The sequence below is a fragment of the Python bivittatus genome, unplaced genomic scaffold, assembly GCF_059951505.1.
Source record: "Python bivittatus isolate LINGU-HERP-01145 unplaced genomic scaffold, Pbiv_v1 ctg000840_np1212, whole genome shotgun sequence".
Lineage (NCBI taxonomy): Eukaryota > Metazoa > Chordata > Lepidosauria > Squamata > Pythonidae > Python > Python bivittatus.
Window position 1 is genome coordinate 40963923 of NW_028277113.1, and position 16710 is coordinate 40980632.

Sequence of the window (16710 nt, forward strand, 5' to 3'; positions counted from 1 at the left end):
AGGCTCCTGGAGCCTGAAGAATTCTCCGGATCCAAAGAGAATCCTAGAAATCATCCCATACGACCTCTGGACAGCCTTTCACAGCCAGAAGACCTTGAAACAGACTTTCAGGATCAACTGGTCAGTGATCAACTGGAAGTTGGGGTTACCAGCAAGTTCCAAGCTGCGAAGAAGCTGAAAAAAACCCCCGAGACTTGTGCTGACCTTCTCATTTCCAAAATCACCTTTTGTTGTTGTTGTTGTTTTTTACTTCTATAGGGTTAAAGAGAGGCTTTCTTTGGTTACAGTATATTTTTTCCTTTTGGCTACTATAGGTGCTTCGTGGAAAGATTTACACTGTTTTTTTAATTAGGATAAATAGTTTTGTATATTCAGCAAAAAAGGCAAAGGCTTGGACTTTTTAATTTTTAAGAAACAAGAGAAAAGGAATTCTTTTTATTATTTTTTTTCTGGCGAATCTGAGCTTGGGTTTTTGATATTGGAATGTGGACATGGGAACTGTGTGAATTCTGCTTTGTTTTCTTACTTAATTGGCCCTGATTGGAGAGGAATTTTAAACAAGATAAAGAGACTTTCTCCCTTTCACTATTTACTTTGGATATAATGTAATTTGTATTTTTGACACAAGAGAACGCTATTGACCATGGCTATTAAGAGAGCAAACTGCGAGGATGAGTGTTTCAAGATGATGTTTCAAAACTTTGCAGGAAAAATAATTCAGTCACTGGAGGATAAATTTGATAATTTGAACAAGAAACTCAATGCTAAATTCAATGAGCCTGCTATTGATGTGTGGCAAGTTGAACACGTTGGATATTTTGGAGAATAATATGGATAATAAAGATATGGAAGAAGAAAGAGAAATGGATATCTTACTGGATCTTAAAGAACAAAAATCTTATTTTGAACTTACGGTTACTTTGGATCAGCCTAATGATGATATGTTTTTGAATTTACAAAAAGAATGTTTTAAATCACTGAGAGACAAGGAGAAATTATTGAAATGGTTCCTGAAAGAAGAAGACAAGGAGAAAATAATAAAGATTCAACTTGTGGGGCACTGTTTGCTAGGGTTTAAAGAATGAACTCTCTAAAAGTAAACAAAACTTGGATCAGTCTAATGTTAACTCTATTTTGGATCTACTAGGTAGATCCTTAGTAGAAGGTCCTAAACTACTAAAAGATAAAGGGAATGTATTGAAGTTGCTCCTGAAAGAAGAAGACAAGGAGAAAATAATAGACTCAATACGTCAAGTACTATCTGTTAGGACTGAAGAATGAGCCTCTTAAAAATAAACGAAGTGTATAAAGTAAATCTGTTTGATTATGGTTAAAACATAGGCTGTGGTTTCTGATAGATTAATGGTAATTTTTTGGGACCAGAACTGTATGACAATGTCATTAAGATTATTGTTGCTTAATAGTAGTAAAAATGAATATAGGTTGTGACTCATGATAGTTATTAGAGGGGTTTCTTGTTGATTAGGACTGAACGGAGAAGATACTAGGACTATATAAGGGAATGTTGGGAAATATGAGTGATATGAAAGTGCCTTCTGTTATCTTTGGGAAGGGATGATGATATATGATAATACTAGTGAGATTTTTATATGCACATAGATGACAAAAACACACAGATATTTAGGATTAGACATTAATGATAGTGGCAGAGACAGTGACATAATGTATTGAAATTTAAAAAGTGGGGTTAGCCTTGTTTCTGTTTGGAAATTGCTTTTGTTTTTCTTTTTTTCTTGGGATTGTAAAATGCCATGTTGACTTCGGGTTTTTATAATTATTAGATTTTAGGATTAGAGAAGTATTTTGTATTAGTTACATTTTTAGGGTAAAAGATGTATGTATTCTATATTTGTATTTGCAACAAAAAAAGTCAGAAGTCACCTATTCTTTCTCTCTCTTCTTTTTCTTTTTCTGTTCTGCACTTTTAACTTTCTTTTTTTCTGAACTTTTCTTTCTCTGTTTTTTCTGTTTCCTTATATTTTATTCTTTACTGAAAATTAATAAAGTTTCTTTAAAAAAAAAGAATTATAAAACTGGATGATACTTCTCTTTCTGTTTTTCATGGATTGAAGATTAAGCACCATTGACAACAAGGTTGGAGGTTGCTATGTTTGGGGTTTGTTTTTGTGGGTTTTTTCCCCATTTGTATTAAGGGTTTATAAGAAAAGGAAGGAAGTGCTGCCTTGTGGTTTGTCTGATTTATTGCTCAATTACTACAGCGTACTTTATCAGCTCCTCCTGAATATCTGTGAAAGCCATAGATTTCTCCCTGATTTCTATTAGCAGTGTATCTTAATAACGGTCTTGGACCCTTTGTGTGCAGGAACAAGATGTTTGAAACTCTCTAGTGTATGAGTGGGCTGGAGCAAGGGAAACAGGAGCTAGGCTGGATAGATGATCCTCTGCTATATTTTTGGTCATTTATTTATTTATTTATTTATATTTATTTATATTTATTTATTTGTTTGTTTGTTTGTATTCCAAATTTAGTCACCACCCATCTCACTCAAAGAACGAGTCTGGGTAGTTTACAATAAAAACAAGAATAAATACTAATTAAAATACAGTAAAACAATGCTCTTAAATAAAATGTATTCCAAGGAATAGATGGTAAATGAAAAGTTAATAGTCTGTGGGAGCCACTTCAGGGTGCTAATCATCCCCAGGGTTGGTTACCCCTCCTCCTGCCCCAAGCGAGTTGGCAGAGCCAGGTCTTCACCCTTTCCTGGAAAGCCGGGAGAATGGGGGCCCAACTCACCTCTGTGGGGAGAGTGTTCCATAGGGCAGGGACAATGGCAGAGAAGGTTCTGCCTTCTTATGATTTAAACTTATAAATTCTCTGATTTTCCTTACTTATATAGTGACATTAAGAAAAGCTGTGGGTAGTATTAATAGGTAGCATGTGAAAAATTGTATTCAACTTTCTGCTTTATTTCTGCAATTTATATGCCTTCTGAAAATAAACATAATACCATTTACTTAGCAATGCTGTCACAATTTGAGGTTGAAAATCAAGCAGCTAGGAGTAACATGGTATGTAGGTGAGCAGTAGCAGTTATGGATTGGCAATATTATAAAAATTGTAATTGCCAGTCTAGATCCAGCTAGATTTAAAGTAGCTATTGTGAAATAATTGCTATCTACATATACAGGTAGTCCTCAACTTATGACCACAATTGGGACTGGAACTTCTGTCACTAAGCAATGCAGTTGTTAGGCAAAACATCATGTGACCACACTGCTTAGTGATGGCAGTACCAGTACTCCCAGTTGTGGTTGTTAGGCCAGGACAGTGCCGTTGTTAGGCCAGGGCCTCATGCTTCTCCTGCCCTGCCACGCTTGCCTTCGCTTCAACTCCCTCAACCTGCCTATCTCCCCCCATATCTGCCCTTTTGGCTGCCCTGTATTCTGCCACCTACCCCTGCCATCCCCCATTGCCTACAGCTGACCTTCATGTCTTCTTCCTGCTGCTAGCCCGGGATCTAGGCAGTGGGTGAGGGTGCAGCCCTGGGATATACACAGTGAGCATGGCAGGCAGCCAGAGTCTCCAGGCCCAGCCGGGGAGGAAGCAGCAGGACGGTGTCACCAAGTGAGGCAGGAGAGCTGGTAGTGGCTCCCCAGGCAAAGGTGGAGGCTGTGTGGGAGGCACTGTTTGGGGTGGTGGCAGAACTGGAAGAAGCAGAGGAATGCACCCTCACCCAGTGCCTGGATCCCAGGCCAGCAGCAGGAGGAAGAAGACATGAAGGTCAGCTGAAGGCAGTGGCGGGGGGGGTGGCAGGGGTAGGGGGTAGAGTGCAAAAGGGCAGAGATGGGGGAAGATAGGTGCGTGGGGGGAGTTGTGCCCCTGCAGTCGTAAGTGCGGGCATGCTACCGAGTGCATGAATTAGATGATCATGGGGGCGCTGCAACAGCCGTAACTTTGGGCACGGGTCATAAGTCCATTTTTTCAGCACTGTAGTAACTTTGAACAGTCACTGAACAAATGGTCATAAGTAGAGGACTACCTGTACCACAGTGTTAAAAACTGAACATTACCTAGTGATTGGAATAACTGTGGAAATATGATTTATTTTACTGTTTACTAATCCCTGACCATAATTCTTCTCATTCTTCATGCATTATTCTACCCTAAATTCATGTGTTTACCTAATGTATCATTTCATTCATTGAATCTTGCTTTGTGAGAATGTGGTCCTAAACAGCAGCTAAATACTAGGACGAATGAAGATATTACAACTCTATTTATTACAGTTGTACAGGTAGTCCTCAGGTTACGCTACTTGTTCAGTGACAGTTCAAAGTTACAACAGCACTGATCGGTGAGACTTCTGACCAGTCTTCAGAGTTTTGGCCATTGCAGCGTGCCCACGGTCACATGATTGTGATCTGGGTGCTTGGTGCCCAGCTCACAATTACAATGTTACAGTGAGTTGCAGTCATGTGATTGTGATTTCCAACATTTCCTGATGGCTTCTCACAATCAAAGTCAATGGAGAAGCTGGTTGGAAGTCACTCCCGCTGCTTTTTCACCTGCTCCATTGCACCTGCCCGCGGCACTCTCCTGCCCCCCGCAGCACCCACACACCAACCAGCCTGCTTGTCTGGGATTCCTGCCTCTTCCTGCTTAATAACCCATGTGGTCCTGGGGTTATTATGGCAACTGGGACTGCTGGGATTGCCATCATTAAGCAATGCAGTCACGCTTTACTTTACACTTTACGATCGCATTGCTTAACAATGGAAATTCCGGTCCAAATTGCTATTGTAACCCAAGGACTACCTGTAGTGGGAAGACTTCATTGACATTTTGTAATCATGGTATGATCCCTCAGGAAAGATTCCATACAGTACCTGCGTGATGGACCAGCTTAGGATTGTAAACAAGTACTATTTTAGTTAGTGAAGTGGATGTCTTAATATTTCAAGGTTTTTTTAACTTTCAAAATATACGTAAGGACAACATTATTGAGAGCCCATTTTAGATTTCATTTATTTTCTTATAATGAAGGAAAAAAACAGGACATATGCTCAAGTCTGTATATCAGCTTCCTTTGGTAAGTGTAATTATTTGCTTTGTTTGAATTTAGCATTTACAGAAATCTGTGGTTGTTATAGTCCATCAAGTCAACCTGACTCTTGGTGACTGCAGGAACAAGTCTATGCAGTTTTCTTGGCAACATTTTCAGAAGCAGTTTACCAGTGCCTTTTTCCTAGGGCTGAGAGAGTGACTGACCCAAAGTCACCCACCTAGTTTCCATGCTCAAGGCAGGACTGGAACTCCTAGTCTCCCAGCTTCTAATTCAGCATCTTTAACTACTACACCAAACTGGCTCTTACTGTTGTGGTAAATATTTGAACACAGGTCTGAAAAAAACCACTAAGCCCTCTTTAAACGTTTAGTAGACACATGGAGGGCTTCACACTAATTAGAGAAGATTGACATGAATGTGAGGAAAGGTCTCCACATGAACTGGGACAGGTTGTTTTAGGATCCTAGATATTATCAAGAGGTGTACTCATATTCCAACTAAGGGAAGTCCACCTTCACTTCAGGCTTCTAGACGAATGTGTGGAAATTGAGGAAAGTAGGGGATGAGGTTATGTGTTTAGTTTCATTTTCTACCCTGTTTGAAGCCCTCTATTCAATTAACTAAATGCCTGAAGCTCTAGATTAATTTAGAAGTCTATAATAGCTCTATCCATGTCAGTTCCTCCCCTTCTCATGCAATCTTCTGGAACTCCAGTTGGTGATACTTTACTGAAGGAAATTGGCAGCTTTACTCAGGGCCTCTTTAAGACACCAAAAGGCCCAGAGGCAAAATGTTTGAACACTTCCCCTGCCCCTCCCATTTCTTGTCACTACATCCTGCACTGATCATTTCAAATACTGAATTATACTTTAAATGGGACCCCTCCTGGAAAGGGCCTGCCAGCATTGCCTCCATCGTCCCCCTTTAGAAAGATTCTGGTATGGTGCCAGTGCAAAACCAATTAATCTGTTTTACTTTGAGTGCAAAAAGTCACCCTCTGGCGACTCTGTGCCTAGCAAGCAGAATGGTTTTTTTCTACATAGTAAATCAATTTTCATTCTTGGTAAAGAGTAAAAAAAGTCCTTGAGCCAAGTAACTGCATCCATACAGTTTTCTTGGCAGCATTACAGAAGAAGTTTGCATTGCTTTCTTCCACAATGTTTTTATTTTTGTTTTAATTTCCCAGCTAACCAGTAGCCCAGTCATCTACCATCTCTGTCCTAACCACGGCTGATCTTGCTTAGCTTCTAGGTGCTGTCACGTCCTGAGACTGTCTTCATGTAGATACCAAATAATTACTGGTTTGCTGTTTTCATTTCTTTCTTTCTTATTCAACATCCTAAATAGGAACATCGGAGTTTTCTTTATCTGGAATCAAAACATTTGGGTCACTTAGCACAATCCGTTCTACTTTTGCTTAAAATGGCTCTTCAGAATTTCAGAAAACTTGTTAAATCACATAGAATGAAGATTGCGTGGGTAAGTCATGACAGATCTAGCATACATTTTTGCTAGTGGTGTAGAATTAAAATAAACCTCCTCAGCATGACGTTGGGCAAATTTGCACAGTTGCTTACAGGAAAATATTACTATAAGGTAAAGCATCTTGGAATTCTTCTGTAGATGCACATATTTATCATCTTTGCTGAAACAATTAAAACCATTATTTTTAATTAACTTTCTGACTCCTAAGAATGTAATTCATTTAAAAAAAAAAATCTTCATCTTCGTATCAGATGAATTTCTGCTTTGTGCTGATGGAGAACATGATCAGATGTTAAACATATTTGAAGCCACAGTGAATGGAAAATATTGTTATGGATATGGTTTATTTTCCAATTGCAGTGGTACACCTTGTAAACTTTGGCTGGATTGTTCCCTTTGTGGTTATCCCAAATTCAGTAGCTAGACTTTCCACAAATCTTTTTGCTAGAAAGATAATTACATTCATGACGATACTTCCATCACCATTTTATGCTAATTTCTCAGGCTGATAATGAGGGGTCAGAGCACATTTTAATCATTGACAAGGAGTGTTTCATATATCTCATTACATCTCTCCTTTGATATTGTACAGAAATAGATTTTACATTTATTCAATAATCTAAAAAATTGGTTGAGGAGACAAACTGTTGCATTACAGTAATCTACGTTTTAAAAATCAGGAATATTGGCATGCTAGTTATCGGTCTGCACATTCTTACTATTTCTTACTGTTTACTTTATGAAAAAAGGATTTTTTTTTCCCTCTCGGGCAGGGAATCTACAGGGAAGAGTACCTTTTAAAAAGGTCATCTAGCCTCTTAAAACTACTACATTCATTTACTGGCTGAGGAGACTGAGATTCAGTACATCTGGAGAGCATCAGGTTGAGAAGTTAGAAAATGTCTGTCCTTCACTAGTTTCTTTTTAAATCAGGTGAAAATTTGAGTGAGCACACCCGAAGACCAGAAATATTAATTTCAGATTGCAAATCACCACATTTGAGGTCAGCCTGTTGCTTAATGGAGTCTAGAAAAGAGCCTCTACTAGCAGGTGCCACTTGAGCTGGATATACAGAGTCAACTTCGGCTTCTAACACTGTGCATTAATAATTCTATTTTGAGTGATGTTAATAAAAGAACAAAGCAGAATCATTAGATTAGTGTTAAAATCCCTTGCCCAAATGTTGATTACATTCTAGTATTTTATTTTAGGACAAGGAGTTCTTTCATCTGTACTTTTTTTTTAAAGGAACTAATAATAGAACTAATGGAAAATACTGTATGTCTTCTGACAGTAGATTAATCTAATTTAGCGTTATAAACACCACAGATGTCAGGTTCAGCCCAAAGAACTCCACGAGACAGTGCAAATACAGTTCTGTTGCATTTATTAGCTTCCACCTCAAGACACAAATCTCTCCAGACTGAACTTAAGTTCCCAAGCTGGCAAACGACAACACCGTGAATTCCTTAGGGTGGTGCCAGTCTCATCTTCTTAAACTTCCCACACTCGTGCTGGGGGCTAAGGAAACGCTTATCTCCCTGAGCATGGCCTTCATAACACCATTCCATCACAACGGTATGCCCATAAGAAATGGATAATTATTGCATATAGGAAGCATACCTAGTGCAGTTTTTGTCACATTTGCATTTGGTATTATAAAATATGCTTCTAATCTTTAATCAACACACAGAGAAATTAATAACATCCTGGACTTTCCTTTTGTACAGTTTTTGCATGAATTTTTGGTATGTTTTTTATATATTTTTTATCTTGTTTTTAAATCATATTGTTTTGGTGATTTTTAATTGTTTGTGAGCCATACAGAGTCATATACTGAGATGCGTGGCTATATAAATTTGGAATAATCAATCAATCAATAAAACTCAGGAATTACCCTAGGTATTAACCTGAAATAATAATTATTGGATCTGTTTAATAAATATTTATTAAGAAGCTGGTTTCTTTAATAAAATTTATGGTAGATAAATATGGCCTTTGAATAAAAACAATTGGGTCCTAAGTTTTCAACATGATAGGATGTGTAGCTATGTCATCAGTGTTCATATGTTCATATTATTTATTTCAACAATAAATAGAATTGCCAGGTTGATAGCATCTCTTTCTGGGGAATTAAGGTCCAGCCAAGTTATGTCACATAATTAACTAGTAAGATTTCTATACATAGAAATCTGGCATTAGTAATACTGAGTGGTATGAAAGCACAACAATTAAGGAGGAGGAAATTTTTCCCATGTGCCAAAGGACCCCACTGTCATTCTAAATAGATCAACTATTGTTCAGTTCACCTGAAGTGTTCTCACAAAACCACTGTATCACATCATTTCCTTTCCCAGTTAGAACTGATAATTATGAATTCAATTATAGCATCATTTCATAATCAGATATCCATTGTGCTTTGTGCAGAGTGATACAAATTGGTGTTTTTGATTGAGAAAAAAATTAATTTGGTTTGATTAACATCTTTTGGTGACAGAAAATGTGCCCAGTTACTCAAGAGTCTGAATTGCCTTCTGACAGCCAGAAGGTAAAGCCCCATTTTCTTAACCTTATGATATTTGCACCACCAACCAAATCATACTGTATAAACAGCAAATTATTTCTGAGCAATTGTTACTGTATATGTGTGTAAGAACATTGAAGGTTATGGAGAGAATTCTTTTTGAAAAGGAAATGTAGAACTTGTAGCCAGTTTTGAAACAGAATGAATTATTTCCAAATAGCTGCTTGTTTGATTTATTAAAATAAGGCCTTGACAAGAGACGCAGTCACCAAACTCTACCTGTGAATGACACTGAAGCCTGCCTTTATTTCCTGCATGCCAGAACAGATATAAATAATTCAGTGACTAGCTTTCTTCAACTTTCCCTTATCAGAACATCTAAAAAGAACTAGCAGGTGCTACATTTTCAGCTTTGCTGCTCCCTTTCAACCACCACACCAAACCATACTAAATCCTAATTTGCCAAATATGGACATTTTTGTCTTGTAGTGGATTTCAGAGTGTAACAAACATGCAAGAGATTTTTTTCCCTAATACTTTGCTTTCAAGATACTAGAAAAACTGCTGTGCAAAAGATACGTATTTTTTTTTTCTACTGACACCCATGATCTCCTTTTGATATGGTATTAAGCTTATATTTAAGTTTGCGTTTCTTGACCCACTCTTAAATATAAACATGAAAGGCAGCAAAATTAATTTGGGTTTCATGGGAAATGCAGTTACTTTGTCACAAGCACCTGAAAGTCACTTTCCATAAACTTAATAAAAATAATAACTTATAACAAGGGACTTTATTAATTTAAATAATTTCAGATAGTTTTCAGCTTTTATCGTTATCATAATTTCTGGTTTAGTATGGGGAAAAATGTTATTTGTGGACATCCATTATTCTCTGAATGGTATGGAAAATCAAGGTATTGTTAATTAAAAGTTGATATGCACTTATTTTAATACGTATTTGTGGTTTTTTGGAATATCAGAGAGTGATTTCTCCTAAGAAATGTGACTCCCTTATTAATGTTAGTAAGCCTTCTTGTTGCACAGAATTTATTGGCCCTCACTTTTGATAATTTTAATTCACTAGTAGAAGGGGACAATCCCTATTTCCCATTATGTGTGTATGTTTACACTTTAGTCAGTGTTGACTCCTGGCAAGTGCCTGGTCATGTCTCTGCAGTTTTCTTGGCAAGATTTTCAGAAGCAGTTTGCTCTTGTCTTCTTCCTAGGTCTGAGTGAGAACAACTAGCCCAAAGTCACCCAGCTGGCTTCATGCCTGAAGTGGGACTAAAACTCACAATCTCCTGGTTTCTAGTCTGGTGCCTTCACCACTATACAAAACTGGCTGTCATTTCCCATTGAGTATTCCTCTATCCTCCTCTGTCTTAGAGTATAAGAATCAATTCCAAACTGTGTCCTAACCTAGGTCAATTTGCAGAAATTTAGAATTCAACTCAGGATTTTGCCATTTAGTTATACAGCTAGTCCTTGACTTATGACCATTCATTCATCAACTGTTCAGGTTACGACAGTGCTGAAAAAATGGACTTACGACTGGTCCCCGAAATTATGGCTATTGCAGCACCCCTGCGGTCATGTGATCAAAATTCGGGCGTTTGGCAGCCCACCTACACTTACATCTGCAGGGAGTTTCAACTCCCCTCACTTGCTTATCTCGCCCCCCCATCTCTGCCCTTTTGGCTGCCCTGCACCCTGCCTTGCAGGGTGACAAGCAGCTCCAGAACTGTGTGGCTCCGGGGCTGCTTGCCACGCCCTGGAAAGCTGCAGTCGCCCCAACCCAGTCTCAGCCCCAGTTGCCCTTGCCACCCTGCACTCTGAGACCCCTGTCGACCTGTGCTTCACCACCCCAGCTAACCTTCACCCCAGCCTCTCCAGTGAATGTTTCCTACACATGGCTCCCTGAGCCTTCAGAAAGCTGTGCTGTCTTCTGAAACCCTTCGGAAAGACAACGCAGCTATCCGAAGGCTGTGCTGTCTTCGGAAAACTACACTGTCTTTCCAAAGGCTTTCTGAAGACAGTGCAGCTTTCCAAAGGCAGTGCAGCTTTCCAAAGACAGCGCAGCTTTCCAAAGGCTCAGGGAGTCATGTGTAGGAAACGTTCGTGGGAAAAGCTGGGTCCGAAAAGGAGACAGCAAAGGCAGAGAAGCGCTTCTGCTTCAGCCATGGCAGTTGGGCGCAAAAGGTGAAAGGTCAGTGCAGAGAATTGGGAAAGAAGGCAGCTGGGCAAACAAATGCTTCCTAGCGCTTGCTGGGGCTTCCCGGGCACTGTGGCTGGATGGCTGGCACTTGCTAGGGCAGGCTGGGGTGGCTGAGGCTTCCAGGGGTGGCTGTGGCTTTGCGCTGAGGCTCAGGGCCTTCTTGCAGTCCCAGAGCTGTGGCACGCCAAGAAGCCCCTGAGCCACAGCTTGGTAAGCAGCCCCATAACCGTGCAGTTCTGGGGCTGCTTGCCACCCCACAAGACAGCGTGCAGGGTAGCCAAAAGGGCAGAGATAGGAGGGAGATAGGCAGGTCGGAAGAGTTGGAGGCAGTCCCTTACCTTACTGAGGCTCAGGGCTGGGAGGGATCAAGCTCAGAATGACTTGGATTCGGGTAGATCCTTGGCTAACAACCGGTGAAATTCGCTTAACAGCAGCAAAAGGGATTGCAGGGATTGCTGTTGCTAAGCGATGCAGTCATGTGACGTCTTGCTTTATGACTGCATTGCTTAGCAATGGAAATTCCGGTCACAACTGTCATAAGTTGAGGGCTACCTGTAAAGATCTCCTTTTTTTCCCCTTGAATTTCTGTAACTGCATAAAGTCAGCCTATATGACATGGGTTCCTTAATATCCTGAATACTGTCCTAACAGCAAGTCAATGTCTATGAAACTTTACATCAGATTTGATATTTATTCAGATTGAGTCAGAATTTCTACCAAATCTGTTTCTATGTATGTGTTGTGAGCTTATTTAGGTATGTATTTTTATCCTTTTAAAAAAATACGTGACTTATCTGTTATCTAAAAATATCCGTTCTGTTTGATTAAAGGAATCTCTCTGGCTCCTTTATAGTAATTTTAAACAGTGAGAGCAATTGTATCTGATTTGCTTTAATTAATATATGTAATATATTACATATATTATGAAAAGTTAAATTTCACAGGTTTATTTTAGAACAATCCAGAGCATATATTAAGGCATAGCATTGGGTATTGCAAGTGTATTTGGCATCAGATATGCTGCATAACATAAGGAAAGCACCTTGTCTCTTAACTAGGTAAGAGGAGAAGGAAAACAAGTTTTTGTTAGTTTTTTGTATTGCAGCTGCTGGGTCCACTGTTACTATAGCAACATACCACATGATAAGGTATATTAGGTTGCTCTGCATGAGCGCAAGTGGAGAATGAATAGCAAAGTTAAATGTTGCTTTGGAGTTTCTTGTGTAGAAATGTTTATGGTCAAATGATCTAGGCCTGGTGTCCTGAAAGAGGAAAATTAGTGCTGTGATGCTGTTTTAAATAGCAGATTCAGGTAAGCTAAAACTTTTTTGGGTTTTTTCATTTACCCTTTTCTTCTCCAAGTGGAAAACCAGATCCTTTATATTTTCTTGTTTTTCTTTTTGCAAATTTATGTATTAGTCTCATCAAGGTTGTAATCCTCACAAAATGAAATGTTGATACTTCAGTTTTGCTAGGGTCTTCAAAACACAGCACGCCATCATTGTCTATTGTTGTAATAATTTCTGTTTTTCAAATACAGGCAGTCCTCATTTAGCTACCACAACTGGGACTTGGTCAACTTCGTCGTTTAGCAAAGTGGTCGCTAAGTGAAACTGTGACCATGCTTATGATCTTACTTCAGCTTTCCTTTCCTGCTAAGGTCATAAATGTGAAGACTGGTCACAAAGTTACTTCTTCACCACTGTTGTAATTTCAAACGGTCGCTAAACAAGGTAGTCACTAAACGAGGACTACCTGTAGCTCATGTTCTTGGATGATCTATAGCTTGTTACACAGTGGTCAAGAAATATTCCATTGCCATATTTGTGGCCCAAATGCATGCCTCACTGAAAATATTCTTTGGAGCTTGTCATGTAAACAATTGTTCTTAGATTTCCAAAGAAATGTTTGAAAAGAACAAGAGAAAAAGGAAAAATAGTATTGGTTTTCTACTACATGGTCATTGCCACCAACCTCCAGGGCAAGTTAAAACTATTATCCCAATTATCATCTAACAAAGCCCCAGAATAAGATAGCATCCTTCAGAAATCTAGACAAGTAGATGCTACCCATTTCTAAATCTTGTATCAGTAAAATTGGATCCATTATCATCACTAGTGCTTGAGTATTTTCATATGTTCAAGAAGAGTGACAAAACTCTCAAATCATCCATTATTGATTTGGCCTCAGTGACCAGATAGAACACCAGAAATGTACTTGAAAATGAAGTTAAAAAAAAAACTGACAGGCTTCCAGCTCAGATACAACGAGCCTTTTAGTTAGCTCCTTCTAATTATCAGCCTGCCACATGACAATAAAATTGATTGCATTTTGCTTTTACAGATTTTTGTGTGCTGGTTTTTATACCAGTGATTGCAAAATACCTTTTGAAGGGGAAAAAATGCTACCAAAATTACTGTAAGTTATGTCCTAAAGTTAAATTATCCCCTTTGACTTTCTGATCAAAACCATCTATATGATGAGGAAGTTTATTTCATCTCTTTTCTTATTCCCACCTTTTAATTAAAAATATTACATCTTAGAATTAAGAATTAGTTTCCCATCCACAGCAAACAACAGGAAATCATCTACCCTATTCTGATAACAGTCCTTTTGCAAATTGGGCTTCATTGATTGTTACAATCATTACAGCTTGATTTGTAAGCAGAATTCACCATTATCCATGAATAATCTACAGAGGGTGTTTTTAGTTAAAATTAGCAATTCGTAAATGGTAAGATACACTATATGTTCCATCTTTCTCTCACAAAACCAAAAATGAAAAAAGGATAATTATATAGTGTTAGATCTGGTGGGACTTTAGGAGAAAACTTTCTGTTCTCCATTTTAAACATATTCAATTAAAATTGCACTTGCAAGTTCTTTGTTCGATATTTGGAAGTTTTGTGATTGTAAATCATGATCTAGTTCACGATAATATTTTGTAATTCATTCTTAGGCCTCCTAGGTCCATGACTGCACCTGATCTGTAAGTGGCTTATTGCCTGTAAAATCACAACTACTGTTTTATTATTGTATCAGGAGAAACCCCCCCCCAAAAAAGTTTCCAAGACCAATAATTATTTTAGATATTTTGTACAACACAGGTCCAAACATATAGACTGGTGGTTCTGTTGTATCATTCCGAAGATTATTTTTCCAATTCCATAGTAGCCTTTATTAACATTTCAACTTAAAAAAAGAATTGCTTTTTTTTTAAGACTTGGATGTGAAAGATAAATTCCAAGATTTCCCTTTAACATGCCTGCCAAGTTTAAATATCATTATGGTTTTAGTGTTTTTGCTCTGATACCAGTAGTTAAAAATCATGCAATGAATTTAATTTGTGGTCTTCTATCTATTCATCTAAAATGAAATTATGTTAAGCTTAATGGAATGTACTTCTGAATAGGTTTTGTACTGCATTATTACAGCACTATCCAACATGTGTTTACTCAGAAGTAAGTGCTACAGTATTTAATGGGGCTTAATTCCAGGAAAATGAAAATAAGAAATTCACTCCAAGCCTTCTTAGATTTAATTTTATGCTATCTTCAGTTCTCAAAAAAAGAGACAAGATGAGCATTGCAATGTAAGATTTGAATTTATACTTCTGAAACAGGTAAGTATTTGCTACATTATTTCGTGCATTGCTTTTTAGTGCAAATTTCTGGGGGGAACATTTCTATTAGAATAAGAACATTATTTTTGTCTATTTTGAAGGATATAGTATTTACTTCTTAATAATGGTGCCCTATAGTTAATAGCCTTTTTTATCTAAGTTCTGTTTATACTGCATTGAAAATGTATTGAGATTAATGTGTTTAGGCTTGTCTGAATAATCTCTGGATTTGTAATATTAATAATAGTGTGTGTGGCTTCAGAAGTGGCTTTTACTGTTTTTGGTCTTATTGCATTAGAATAGTCTATGGTTAAACAAACAACCCTATTTGCTGTAATCTAACTTCACTATACTATTGAGATAGAATGTTACAAAGCAATGTGTAATGTATTTCTTTTTTTTATAATAACTTTATTAATTTTTTAAAGAACAATAAAAACTAACCAAAAGTAATATTAAGAATAAAAAATAAGAAAAAAATAAAAAATTGAAAAAATAAAAAAAATAAAAAGAATAAGTGCAGAAAAGAAAAACAACAAAGAATTGACTTCCGACCCACCCCATAACAGATATAAATAACAATATACATCAAACTCTTGCTCTAAATTTACTAAATAACTTCCATTATTTCTATTAACCCATATTATTTCTAATCATCAAAACTATACAACATATTTTCATTCTTGTATATCTCACAAAAAATCCAAAAACAAATTCCAGTTGACACTAAAATTACCCCATGTCTTATCTCAAATCAAACTATCAGTTTTGCCATCTCAGCCAACTCCATCAACTTCAGAAACCATTATTTCACTATATCTTTTCTTTCCACCTCTATACATTTAAAAACTTTGCTGCTGTTATCATATATAGAAAATAAAATTATAAATAATATCATATCCTTCCACCTTTATACATATAAACCAAAATCCTAAAAAAAATGTCATTCAGTCCTGGTCATAAACACAAATCCTATTAATAACTACTGAGAGCCTCAACATATATGTTAACCACAGTCCAATAAATTCACTTTGTAAACCTTCTGTTTACTTTAAAAAGCTTAAACCTTAGTCCTTTCTTATAATGTCCCACCAGTTGGTTCCCCATCATCTTCTTATCTTCTCCCAGAAACATCTCCAATATTTTCTCTTCATCTCTTCCTAGGAATGGCCTCACTGATGCAATATGTTCCTTTTGCAAATCCAGAGTAAAATATCTTTCCAGATCACTCTTCTCCATTATTTGTATGTCCCCTTTGAACATTTTAACCTCAATCAGTTTCATTTGTAATTCCACTCTAACTTTTTCCATATCATCCCTTGGCCATCTTAAGTCCATATTTAAATCCACAACTTCTTTATTCATACCAGCTTCATAATCCAACATTTTTTGGAGCTCCATTTCCATATTCAGTTCAGTCTACACCTTTTTTCCAGAGTTAATAACCTTATCCACTTTTTCCCCCTATCTTTTTTCAACTTAAAGAAGTTATTTTATCTTGTAGCAGCTACTCTAAGGGGACTCCTTTAGCCAGTTCTTCTTCTTTTTTTCTTTCCTTTTAGACAAGTAAAATGTATACCCAGAGATAGTTAATTACAGGTGAAAGTAAACTGCAGTTCATGCCCTCTAGTGCCTTTCAAGCTGAAATTGCAGGCATATGTGCTCATTTCAAAGAGATCACACAAGAATCAAGTTACAGTCTAGCTCTGTTTCTAAAGCCCCACCGATCAGCAGACAGAATTAAACAAAAAATGAACCTTTCCCATAGAAAAGACAAACCTCATTGCTGCAGATGGAATTTCATGAAAAAATA

General features: G+C 37.4%; 1 protein-coding gene across 18 annotated transcripts in view; it reads left to right on the plus strand.

Moving 5' to 3' along the window:
* DTNA (dystrobrevin alpha) overlaps nucleotides 1-16710 on the plus strand; it is a 213036-nt gene that overhangs the window by 69546 nt on the left and 126780 nt on the right. Inside the window, exon 1 of one of the 18 annotated variants that reach the window (XM_088130799.1) lies at nucleotides 6450-6530. The exons of the other annotated variants lie outside the window; for them this stretch is intronic. The gene's annotated coding sequence lies outside the window, so the exon portion shown is untranslated. Of the gene's footprint in view, nucleotides 1-6449; nucleotides 6531-16710 lie in introns of those variants that run through there. 18 annotated transcript variants of the gene reach the window in all.